The 12763-nt window shown below is 35.9% G+C and overlaps 1 protein-coding gene across 5 annotated transcripts in view; it reads left to right on the forward strand.

Moving 5' to 3' along the window:
* Positions 1–12763, forward strand: part of BMPR1B (bone morphogenetic protein receptor type 1B) — a 398993-nt gene that overhangs the window by 224879 nt on the left and 161351 nt on the right. For 2 of the 5 annotated variants that reach the window (XM_034958931.3, XM_034958930.3), the window contains exon 3: positions 10673–10767. The exons of 1 other annotated variant lie outside the window; for it this stretch is intronic. The gene's annotated coding sequence lies outside the window, so the exon portion shown is untranslated. Of the gene's footprint in view, positions 1–10503; positions 10768–10862; positions 11018–12763 lie in introns of those variants that run through there. 2 more of the 5 variants (XM_063603836.1, XM_034958935.3) reach the window with 2 other exon arrangements.

Consider the following 12763-nt stretch of genomic DNA (forward strand, 5'->3'; position numbering starts at 1 on the left):
ACAGAGGAAAGAAAAGGAGACAAGCTCCAGAGATTCAAAATATACTCAGGAATCTCAAGTAGATAGTAACTAATTGGAAATAGGGGAGAGCAGAAGTGAGACACTGAAATTTTTAGCGTGGTTGACTAAGTAATGATACTGCCATTAACCAACACCAGAGAAACCAAAATAAGAGGGGTGTGTGTGTGTGTGTGTGTGTGTGTTGGCCATTGTCAACAAAAATATATATGCCCTAAATTGGAAGACTTCGTTCTGTTCCATGGTAATTATTGTGTTTTCCTATAGGAAAATAATTTTGCTGAGATTTGTTCCTGTGGTGTTACTGAAAGATATAGTAGTAAGGGCCCAAGATTTAAGGTGAGATGACCTGAATTCAGTTTCTATCTATATTTCTTTCGAACATTCACACATTGGGCTATTCCCTTACCTGCTTTGAAGTTCACTTTCCTCATATGAAAAGTAGGGATACTTTCTTATTGCCTATCCCGATGAACAAATGAAAGAGCACTTATAAAAATATAAAGTGCCACATAAATGTGAGTCGTTAGATTTCTACAGACTGTTAGGAGTTGGACCGTAAGAGAGGTTTTACCCTAGCACCATGGATCCCTTAGTCCTTAGACATGTTTTTGAGGTTCCTGGACTGTATTCTTTCATTTTCTCTACTGGTGTTAAGTATCAATTAAATTATAAGGGGGCAGTTTGTATATATTTTTCCAAACATAAGTATTTATATAAAACAATTATTTTGATTCATTGGTTTATACCAGTTACCTTTAAAACAAAACAAAAACATAAGTAGTTTAATTACTATATTGACATGCTATTTGTTAACATTATTTCATCTCTTTATTGGGTCATGAAAAAAAGTTTAAGGATTTTCTTTATTCTTACGTTTTCTACTTTTACTATATTTCCTCAGCTCAATTGCACCTCTGTTCTTGCTCAATCTAGGAATCATACCAGGTTGAAGTAAATTAGAGGATGGAAAACAAAACAAAACAAAACTCAGAGTACATTCCTGTCAGTTTTCACCCACTTTAAAGTAATCTCATGAACGTAAAGTTTTCAAAAACCAAAAGAATTGCTTCCATCCATCTTAAAGTCTAATTTAATCAGGTCTTGACAATGTATTTTACGTGACAATGTTCAGATCTACCAAAGTATAGAAGTGAGATTTTTCATTTTTAGTCCTTTTTTTTTCATTACTCTTTAGTTATTTTTGACACCACGTTTCAAGAAAATTTCAGGCCTTGTCAGTCAGAATGGCAAGTAGAAACAACCACATTATATATGTGAACCAAACAAGATTAATGGATGTTTCATTCATTTTTTACAAAGATTAGTTTGTTTTATTTCTTACTGTTTCCTCTTTTTAAAAAATATATTTTGATTAAAAATATCAAATGGTCCGGGAGCAGTGGCTCACGCCTGTAACCCCGGCACTTTGGGAGGCCAAGGTGGGTGAATCATGAGGTCAGGGGATCGAGACCATCCTGGCTAACACGGTGAAACCCCGTCTCTACTAAAAATGCAAAAAATTAGCCGGGCGTGGTGGCGGGCGCCTGTAGTCCCAGCTACTCAGGAGGCTGAGGCAGGAGAATGGCGTGAACCCAGGAGGCGGAGCTTGCAGTGAGCCGAGATCGCGCCACTGCACTCCAGCCTGGGGGACAGAGCCAGACTCTGTCTCAAAAAAAAAATATATATATATAATATATAATATTTATGTTATATATGTATTATATATACTATATATGTATATATAATATGTATATATGTATATATAATATATAATGTATATATACATGTACATATATATGTAATATACTATATATAATATAATATATCATATATAATATATGTAATATATCATATTATATATAATATATGTAATATATAATATAATATATAATATATATTATATATACATATATAAAATGAATAATGATATTCCTGAGCTTTGCAATTTAAATCTTCTATATGAAAGTGTATTTATCATGGAGCTGTAAAATAGACCAGTGTTTTTGTTTTTTTAATGAATTTTCAGACTTAATCCACATTCCTGTTTTCACTGCCTAAATTTAATCTTTCAGTGATATTTCCAGAGCTACTGCCATATAATTAATGAACAGTGAAAGTCAGTTTAAACTTGGTAGACAAATATTCTCCTCTCCCATTGAGACCATTGAGTTGGTTTTTGCTGAGTCCCTCCTTCCTGGGATTTTCCCCTTTCCATTCCGATGTATGACTTTAGCTTGTCTTAGGGAATCCACCAATCTTTGCTTCTTTCCTTTTAGCTGACATAAATCTCTCTGGCATGGATGGTTTCAGGACCACTGTTTTGACCCCCCCTCGAAAGATACTTCTTATTCTTAAGATTCCGGTTGCACTGCCTAATCAAACATATGGCAGTTTTTTTTTTCTAGAAATAACTATTTCATAAAATTAATAGCATATTGTTAATTATGGGTATCTGTATGAATGAAAATATCCTTTAATGAGTCATTTCTAAAAAAGAAACATTGAGAATTCAGCTACACCTTTATAATGAAAGAAAACAGTTGTTTAAAATGTCAGATAATGATTTATCATCTGGATATTAGAATCATCCAGAGATTAATGGAATTAAATGTTCTTATCCAGTCTCTTGTCACATAGACCTAATCTAATTTCCATTTGGAGTAATTGTAGAAATTTTTGATTTAGTGAGGATTAATTCCTTACCTGTAAGAAATCTCTACTTACAGGTATATGATGATTTTAAGAACTGCCTTTTTAAAAAGTAGAAAATGCTTGAAATTATATTGCAAATATTTATTAGTTTAAATAACACTTTTGATATTGTCCTTCATGTCATATAAATACACATTTAGCTCTAGGAGAAAAAGAAATTGAAATACTGATAATACAGCTGGAAACCCAGCTATTATTATTAAACATGATGAGAAATCAGTGAAGTTTTAATTTTTAATATAGGTTCAATTAGCAACAACTATAACAAAAATAACTTGATATTCTGGATGCTTCTCATTCTTCATTATTACCTTATTTTATTAAACACAGTTGTTTTATTATTGGTTATGGTTATGTGTATTTTATGCACTATGAATTTAAGAACAATTTCTGTTGATAAATGATAAAATGCTTTAGTTTAGTTTGCCATTTGGTTTATGTGACGTCATATAAAAGTTTAAAAAGACGCATTCTTTGCTATGGTTTCCGGATTTAGTTTATTCCATGTTTACAACTTACATACAACATTATTTCAGTTGAAAAGAACAAATGACCTATTTATTAATTGAGCAGCCAATACTTCTCATACTAATAATGGGTATGTATTACAATAAAGTGGCAGCAGTAAGGTTGGTAGACTTATGTATGATTTTCCTGTGGGGTCCTGGGAGCCCAAATTATTTATTACTTGAGAACAAAGAACCTTAGAGTTAAAGGTAAGTGAGTCTGTATGTGATATGCCTAATGGTAGGTCCCTAAAGTATGAAAAAAGCCCCTTTTTTTGGGGAAAAAAAAAGGATAAAAACAGTTTGTAGTTTACTTCTAACGAGGCACATCCTAGAGTCAATTTTCTTTCTCCTCATTCATTTACACTGAGCGTCACTTGTTCCCTCAGGTGAAAAATGAGGACTAGCTTGGATTATTAATATTTTGCTTGTACCCATTTTCCCCTGAAGAATGTCTCATTACATAAATTTGTAGTATTCACAACTAAGTTTTTGTCAACAACATATTTTGAAATCATTCACGGCCGGGTGCGATGGCTCACGCCTATAATCCCAGCACTTTGGGAGGCCGAGGCTGGTGGATCACGAGGTGAAGAGATCGAGACCATCCTGGCCAACATGGTGAAACCCCGTCTCTACTAAAAATACAAAAATTAGCTGGGCATGGTGGTGCGTGCCTATAGTCCCAGCTCCTTGGGAGGCTGAGGCAAGAGACTCACTTGAATCCAGGCGGTGGAGGTTGCAGTGAGCTGAGATTGTGCTACTGCACTCCAGCCTGGTGACAGAGCGAGACTCCGTCTAAAAAAACAAACAAACAAAAAAAATCATTCACTACTTAGCTTCTTGCTTTCTTAACACCTAATTTCAAGGAAGCATTAAAGCATTAATGTAACAGGATTACAATTTCAGTTACCTAACATTGATCTGATAGAGTATTTTATTATTACCAAGCTAAAAGTACCAATATAGGTATTTATCATAATCGTGAACAGAGGATTAGCACATTTTCTTTGCAATTGTATTTTTTTTCCCAAAGCTGCTTCTCCTTACTAAAAGTTCTATTGAAATTGTATGGGAATTCAAATTCATCTTAAAAGCTGAAACAATATACTAATAAATAAAATATTTCTTATTCCTTATTCATTTATTTATTAGTTTATTTATTCAGTTAACAAGTAAGTGGCTCTGTTTATGCCAGGTACAACTTTCTTGGGCCCTCAAAAACATATTTTAAGCTTTATTTGGTCATGGGGTTTTCTGAAATTATATTTACTAAAAGTCAAAAGTAAATAGCCAAATGGCTAATAAGCACATGAAAAGATGCTCAACATTATTTATCACTAGGAAAATGCAGATTAAAGTCACAGTGAAATTCTACTTTGGGAAACAGTTGGACAGTTCTTTACTATGTTAAACATAAAATTAGCATATTAGCAGTTTTACTACTTGGTATTTACTCAAGAGTAACGAAAATATAAGTTGAGGCCGGGCATGGTGGCTCATGCCTATAATCCCAGCACTTTGGGAGGCCAAGGTGGGTGGATCACTAGGTCAGGAGTTTGAGACCAGCCTGGCCAATATGGTGAAACCTCATCTCTACTAAAAATGTGAAAATTAGCCAGGCATAGTGGCAGGCGCCTGTATCCCAGCTACTTGGGAGGCTGAGGCAGGAGAATCGCTTGAACCTGGGAGGTGGAGGCTGCAGTGAGCCGAAATCATGCCACTGCACTCCAGCCTGGGCAACAGAATGAGACTCTGTCCATCTCAAAAAAGAAAAAGAAAATATAAGTTGAAGCAAAAACTTGTTTATAGCAGCATTATTCATAATGGCCCAAAAGTGGAAACCAACCCAAATGTTCATTAGCTGATGAATGCATAAATAAAACCTGGCATACCCATACAATGAAATACTATTCAACAATAAAATGAATTATTGATTCCCAGTGATGCAGGTACTAACATTAAATCCAGTTCTTTGATGAGGAAACTAAGTCACATATGTAACTTACAGTGTAACTGGAGAAAGAAGAAAACACAGGGCTGCTTGACTTCAGAGTACTCAACCTCTATGCTGGAATGAGGTTTTGTTGTTGTTGTTGTTTTTTATACTTTAAGTTTTAGGGTACATGTGCACAGCGTGCAGGTTAGTTACATATGTATACATGTGCCATGTTGGTGTGCTGTACCCATCAACTCGTCATTTAACATTAGGTATTGTTTGTTGTTTTAAAGCATTACCCCATCCTTTTTCTTTTCTTCGTGGCCGAACTTTTTGAAAGAGTGACTTGATTCCTGTCTCACTTTCCTTGCTTACCTCCCACCTTCAGTGAAAACAGCTCAGCTGCCAGTGCTTTTTCTTTTGTAATAACTGCTTTTTTGAAATAGAATTTGTATACCATAAAATTTGTCCTTTTAAATTGTGCATTTCAGTGGTTTTTAGTATCACAGTACTTTCTGAATGTTGTATGTAATGGCCTTTTTCAGTCTCTTTCATATTTAATCTTTCCATGACATTCGACATTGTTGACCCCTCAGTCCTTGACTCTGTCCTCATTCAGCCCTTTTTCATTCTCCTTCTACTGACCTCATAATTGTTTTTCAGTCTTTATGCCCTTGTCTTCCTTGACCTACTTTGTAAATGTTGATTTTTGTTTACTTCTCATTATACATGCTACTTCTGAGAGATCTCATGATCTTGGGAGCCACCTTTATTGGCGTGTTGCTCATAAATGTTTATTTTAGTAATTTATCTAACAAATATTTATTGTGCATTCATTATGTAGAAGGCTCAGTTTAGGGACTTGAAGTCTATGCTGTTATTGAACCTATATTCTATGGGGAAGACACAAGCAATAACAAATAACAAGGAAGTCTGCAATTTTAAATAGTATGAGAGTGGTAGGCTTTGCTGAGAAGGTGCACTTTGAACAGGGACTTGAACGTGAACAGTTAGCCATGCAGCTCTCTGCAAGAACATATAGCAAATAGAAGGATACCAAGGGTAAACTGGTCAGGGACATTTAAGGAATGGTAGGAGGACAAGTGGGTTGGAGCTGAGAAACTGAGGGGGTCCCTAGTCCATGCTGTCAGAGACAAGATGAAAGAATAAAGTGGGGCTAGGCTATATGGACCATTAAAAGGACTTTAGCTTTTACTCTGAGTAAAATGGGGAAGCAGTACAGGGCTTTGATTAGAAGATGAAAGTAATCTGAGTGAGGTTTTTAAGTGACTTCTGTTACTTCTGTGCTGAGAATAGACTATACGGTGACAAGGTTCGAACCAGGAAACCAAGAATACAAAACTACTTACTGAATTGATGCAGTCTTCATCTCTCCAGGATTCTAGACTAGTATATTTAAACGCCCATTGAAGATACTTCAGTACAACACAGATATCTAAAGTTCATCATGTCCCAAACTAAATCCATCTGCTCTTCCCAGCTCCATGTTCCAAAGTTGCCCTCTCCTCCCAAAACCTTGCCTTGGCAGAGACCCAGCCACTCAGAGAAGAGCCCCGCTTGACTCTTCATGTATTCCTTGCCCATCAGTCAAATTGAGGATTAAAAAAACCTTTAAGTTCTCTTTAGTAAGGTGTATCAGTTACTTTAATTTAATCCACTGCTTAATTTGTTAGTCCTATCTTTCTGCTACCCCTCAATACTCAATATTAAAATTCAAGCAGTTCCTTGAGAGAAATGCAGGATACAGCAAATCCGTCCTGAGTTTGTGAGTGCACTGTTTAATCCACTACCTTGCCTGGGCATGGGCCTATACATCTTCAGTGACTGATATAAAGGCTTTATGTGGTACTGTAGTCCAGCCAGACAGATTTGGGCTGAATCTCAGTTCTAGAATTTATTAGTCACATGACTTCAGACAAGCCACTTAGTAACACTAAGCCTCATTTTCTTTATTTAAAAAAAGGTAAAAACATAACCATCTGCCAGTGTTGTTTTTAGTGTTAGAGATAATATTTCCAAAGCCCCTTTTGGACAGTCCTTGATAAATAATACTTCTACTCCCTCTAGACCACATGCCTCAAGAAGACAGAGGAAGAGACTTTTTACATTAAGCCTCCCTCTTTGTGTTTTACAGTTTTGTGGGCTTTGTCAAATGCATAATATCATTCATCTGCAATTACAGCATCATACAGAGTAGTTTCACTGCCCTAAAAATCCCATGTTTCACTGTCATCTCCTTACAACCACCAATCTTTACACTGTCTATTGTGTTGCCTTTTCCAGAATGCCATATAGTTAGAATCATAAAGTAATCTTTTTTTTTCCCCCTAAAGAGATGGGGTCTTGTTCTGCCATCTAGGCTGGAGTCCAGGGGCACAGTCAGTAGCTCACTGTAGCCTCGAATCCCTGAGCTCAAGGGATCCTCTCACATCAGCTGGGACTACTGGTGTGTGCCACCACACCTGCCTAATTTAAGTTTTTTATTTAATTTTTTAAATTTTTTGTAGAGACAAGTTCTTGCTATGTTTCCCAGGCTGGTCTCAAACTTCTGGCCTCAAGAAATCCTTCTGCCTTGGCTTCCCAAAGTGCTGGGTTTACAGATGATGTGAGCCACTTGTGCCCAGCCCAGTATATAGCCTTTTCAGACTGGTTTCTTTCCCTTGGCAGTTGAATGGGTAATTTTAATGGAATCAGTGTCTAGATTCTCCACTTCTACATAAACTCTTTATTAATATTGATCTGGCTAAGAATAGTGCTTTATTCACAACACTCTTTCTCTTACCTTACAAGAGAAAAGCACACCCTTATCCATCCCAAATGTTATTATGGTGCATTATCCTGGAGTCATAGAAAATTTAACATTAAAAATTCAACTAATGCATTAAATTTGTATTGCAGTATGACAGGGTGGCCGGGTGCAGTGGCTCACGCCTGTAATCCCAGCACTTTGGGAGGCCAAGGCGAGCAGATTACCTAAAGTCAGGAGTTTGAGACCAGCCTGGCCAACATGGCAAAACACCCATCTCTACTAAAAATACAAAAATTAGTCAGGTATGGTGGCACACGCCTGTTGTCCTAGCTACTTGGGAGGCCTAGGTAGGAGAATTGCCTGAATCCAGGAGGTGGAGGTCATAGTGAGCCAAGTTAGTGTCACTGCGCTCCAGCCTGGGCGACAGAGCAAGACTCCATCTCAAAAAAAAAAAAAAAAGTATGACAGGGTGAACAACTGAGGACTTAATTATTAAAATATGTAAAAATTCTGTGAGGCAGCGAGATGGAAATAAAGGTCAAGAAAATAAATAGCAATGTAAATTTCAGCTGCCAAAATAAGTATCTCTGTGTGTTACTTAAATACATAGTGATTATATTAAATTATTGTAGATTTAGATGCTATTGAGTATATTTAAAATAGCTGATGTGTTTTGTTTTAAAAAGTCAATATTTCCAATAGGGTAGAAATTAAATTCTTTGCAAGTACATATTTTACCACAGGTGAAAATTTGTATATGTCAATTTGGTAATATGTAAATGGTTACATAATTTTTCAAAATTCTTTTAAGAGTCTGTGAATAAAGGCAGTTAAAACCTGGTAGGCTATCCTACTCTATAAAACCCAAGTTTGTCAACCTGGCTTATAAAATCCTTCATCACCTTATTCCTTCTAGTTGGTTTTGTTTTGTTTTTAACTACTTTCTGTCTTACACTCTAAGCTCCAGCAAGAAAGATCTATTTGAAGTTCTAAGTATGTGTTGTGCTCTTTCCTGCCTTTGTCTTGATTGTATTATTCTTCCCTTCTTTGCCTCACTACCTTCTGCCCATTCTTTAGGATCCAGAAGTCTGGAGTGAGGAATTACCTCTTGGCTCAGATGCTCATTTTCCCTTCTCCCATGGTTTCCTCCTCTAGTCTTTTTGCTATGTTGTTTTACATTTAACTTCTATTTTGTTTTTCTGGAATTAGACCTGGAAGGTCTTTAAGAGTAGGAACTATGTCTTATCTTTGCCTGTTCAGCACCTATATACCTGTGTCGACAATAAGTTAATTCATTAGATGAATATTAATTTTTGCATTAAGCAAGGAAAGGTGGATTTCAAATAGTTTGAAAGTTAATTCTTATGTGTAACTTTATTTTTTTTTTTGGTCAGTTACACTGTAGAAAGTTATTTTTCTTCTATGCTGGTTATTTTTCTGGCTGTAATATTTGCATTTACTGGTAAGATTTTAGTAAGCTTTCATATGAAGATGAGCCTAAAGATGATTTTGAGAACCACCATTCTAACAGAAGGAACACATTACTGTAAGTAATCAGGCAAGGTTTCTAGTTTTGGCTCTGTCACAAAGTTGCCATGTGACCCTGGGCAAAGTAACCAGCATGGGGGTTGATTTTCTTATCTGTAAGATGAGTAAGTGACCAGAGTCTCCCAAAAGTTTCCTTTACCTTTGATTTAATCAAGAGAAAATTTTAGTAAAGCAAACAAATGATTATCTTTGACAAGAAGTAAAAAATATGGGCTGATTTATTTTCTACTCATTTATACTGTGGACCTTATAGGTGGTATATGGAGATACTATGTATCTTGTTTATGTCACCTGCAAACCATGTACTGTAGTGTCATGGCTTGGAATCTATCCTTAATCTAAAAATTAAATTTTTAACTTGTTATAATTATAAATATAAAAGTTTATATTTAAACTGTAAATATTATGTTGAGTTATAATTTTAGGTTATATTTTAGCATCTTTCACTAAATATATGATGTATCTGATTAATGTTATACTTTGCTATACATTTCTATCATTCTCTAAATGAATTTACGTTGACATATTTTTTGTGACCAATTACTTAGTCACTGCAGTCTTTCTCATTGAGAAGCAATATTAAAAAAATTACAAAACTGCTTTCCTGTGTCATTTGGATTCATAATGTGTCATAATTAAGTTTTATAAAGCTTGATTGACTGACATTTAGATATGACTTTTATAAAGGGTTTGAGATTGTGTTGTTTGGCCGAAACAAAGGCAGTATTTCCTTTCTTGTCTTTGACTCCACCTAGCCCCACTTTTCTCCACCTGCCTGAGGAAAGCTGTATTTCTTCAGACAAACTTAATAATTGCCCTTCTGTGCCTGATTTGGGCCTCAGGAAAGGCCCATAGCATCTGTAAAGCTGGCAGCAGAATGGTATTTCCAGGCAAGCACAGGGTTGCTGGGTAGTGAGCCAATCCACAGCTTTGTCTGAGCAGCTGAGAACTTTGCCGGAGTATTACCACGGTGTTCAGTAACACAGACCTGTGCCATGAGCAAGTAAAGCACTGAGCAAGTGTCAGGGTCAATATTTATAGACCACTACGTAGCTGCCTTGCATAGAGAGAAAACGGGAGAGTAACATGCACACAGAGGGCAAGGAAAGAAAGACTGCAGTGGAGGGAATGTTAATTTCCAACTTTTTCTGAAAATGTATTCTTTCTAACTGTCAGGTTCAGACTTCTGCTGATTCATAACCATTTGGCTCTGAGCTATGACAAGAGAGGAAACAAAAAGTTAAACAAGCAAGCCTGCCATAAGTGAGAAGGTAAGTAATTAGCCAGTTCAGTCTCGCTGTTACTCGTAAACTCTCTCCCTGTTGGCTGCACTGCATCAGTAAGCAAAGGGCTGTGTGGCATGTCAAAGCTAATGAGGAGGGCTGCCTGCTGGGTAAGAATGTTGTTGGTGGCAGAGCCGTTTTGTGTACTGCTGTTGAGAATGCCGGGTACATTCACAAGACGTTTCCTGCATGTGGTAGGAACAGCTCTCAAGCACCAATTTCATATTGTGTCCTATCAGTAAGTTTCTGTCTCTTCATTCTGTCAAACTCGAGGTCTTCCAGTTGGTAAAGTCCTATTTACTTTTATGTCGGTATTAAAACATTAGTGTCAGTTAAGTTTATCGTAATGAGTGGTCTAGACATGGATTATAAGGGAAACATTCAGATGAACGTATGAAGGTGCAGTAGTCAGTGTCAAAATGTGGAAGCTGGGAATTGGGGTAACATGGGGTCTTTTTATAAAAGAAGCCAACCTCCATTTGCCAGTGCACTGAAGTGAAATAGTACCTTTGGGATTAGAGAGAACCTGGGGTGGTGAGAAGTGAGAACAGTCTTCCTAATCCACGGTGCCAAAGGCAAGCACTGAGGAGAAGTTCTCTGCTTGTCCAGGTCACTTGCTATTGGATTCTTAAAAACTGCGACTCCCTACTCAATCTCAAACTAAAATTAACATCTCCTCCTACGCATTAATAGTTCTTTTTTTCCTGTCATCACAGGTAGCACTTTAAATATGTTTCTGTGTGTGTTCACGGTGCTGTAGCATGTTCATCTTCATTATGGTTTTTCATATTCCGGATTATCATTAAAAGCATTGGCACTGAAGGAGACAGAAATAATTGTTTTCTATGTATTTTCTGGTTCTAGCTCATGAAATATATATACTTGTATGTTTATATGTACTACACATGGACTAGAAAGTAAATTATGTTGTTTCACTAGAACTGTGGCCTTAACTAGAGGAGAGTTATCTACTGACATAATGAAAATTTCCTTGATTGCTTTTCAGAATGTAGAACTATCAGCATTAGCGTGATATTTAGAACTGTTAAGTTATAGATGGTGATTATAGGTCCAAAGGGTTTTCTGTACTACATATTTAAGTTAAAAACAAAAATGAGATTGATGCTGCTGTAGAGCTGAAACTGGACACCATTAGAGATATGAGGAAAAGCTAATACTCTGGCACAGATTTTGTTAGGGCTGAAATACAGAAATCAGCCCATTCTAAAATAGGATAAGCCAGATCTAAAACAACAGGTAGAATATGTTTAAATGTAAAGTAAGAATCTTAAAATGAGACCAATAGCTGTGCAGTATCACTTTTGTTGAATGCGTATATAACTTTTCAAATGATGCAAAATGTTTCAAAATTAATTTTATTACTTCAGAAATACCTTAAGGCTAATCTAATTGATATCTTAAACTGTATTTTAACATTCATTTAATGCTTGTTTTATCATCTGAATCTTTGTACTTCTTCCAATTCTGCCTACCATTTCCATTTTATTAGTGGGTTTGATTTAGATTTTTGACAATATCTTTATTTTGAAAATACAACCATGATTGATCTAGAATGGGCATTTCCCAGTTATAGAATCTAACTGGCTAAGTTCATCAATCAATTTTTATTTGCTTTTGCCTTTGAGTAATATCTCATGATCAAGATTGTAATTTCAGATTTTTATTCAGTATCTTTTATTTTTTGCTTTATGTTTTGCATAAATACTAGCATGATAATTGCTTTCTTACCCCTTTTTATTGGTTTTGTTTTTATTCCTTCTGGTGTCTTGTTTCTGAAGTACCTTGTTGAAATTTGGGCAGAAAACAAGGCAAGCAAATAAAGAACTACAATAAGAAGAAACTAAAGAAAGTTTTCCTTTAAATCAAGAAGAAATACAAAATTGTGACACTGGTTGATAATGTCTACATTAGGATGTATTTTGTTTGAAGACTGGTTGAGTGTTTTAAAACTTGAAATGCCTTG

This window comes from Pan paniscus, chromosome 3 (assembly GCF_029289425.2).
Source record: "Pan paniscus chromosome 3, NHGRI_mPanPan1-v2.0_pri, whole genome shotgun sequence".
NCBI lineage: Eukaryota > Metazoa > Chordata > Mammalia > Primates > Hominidae > Pan > Pan paniscus.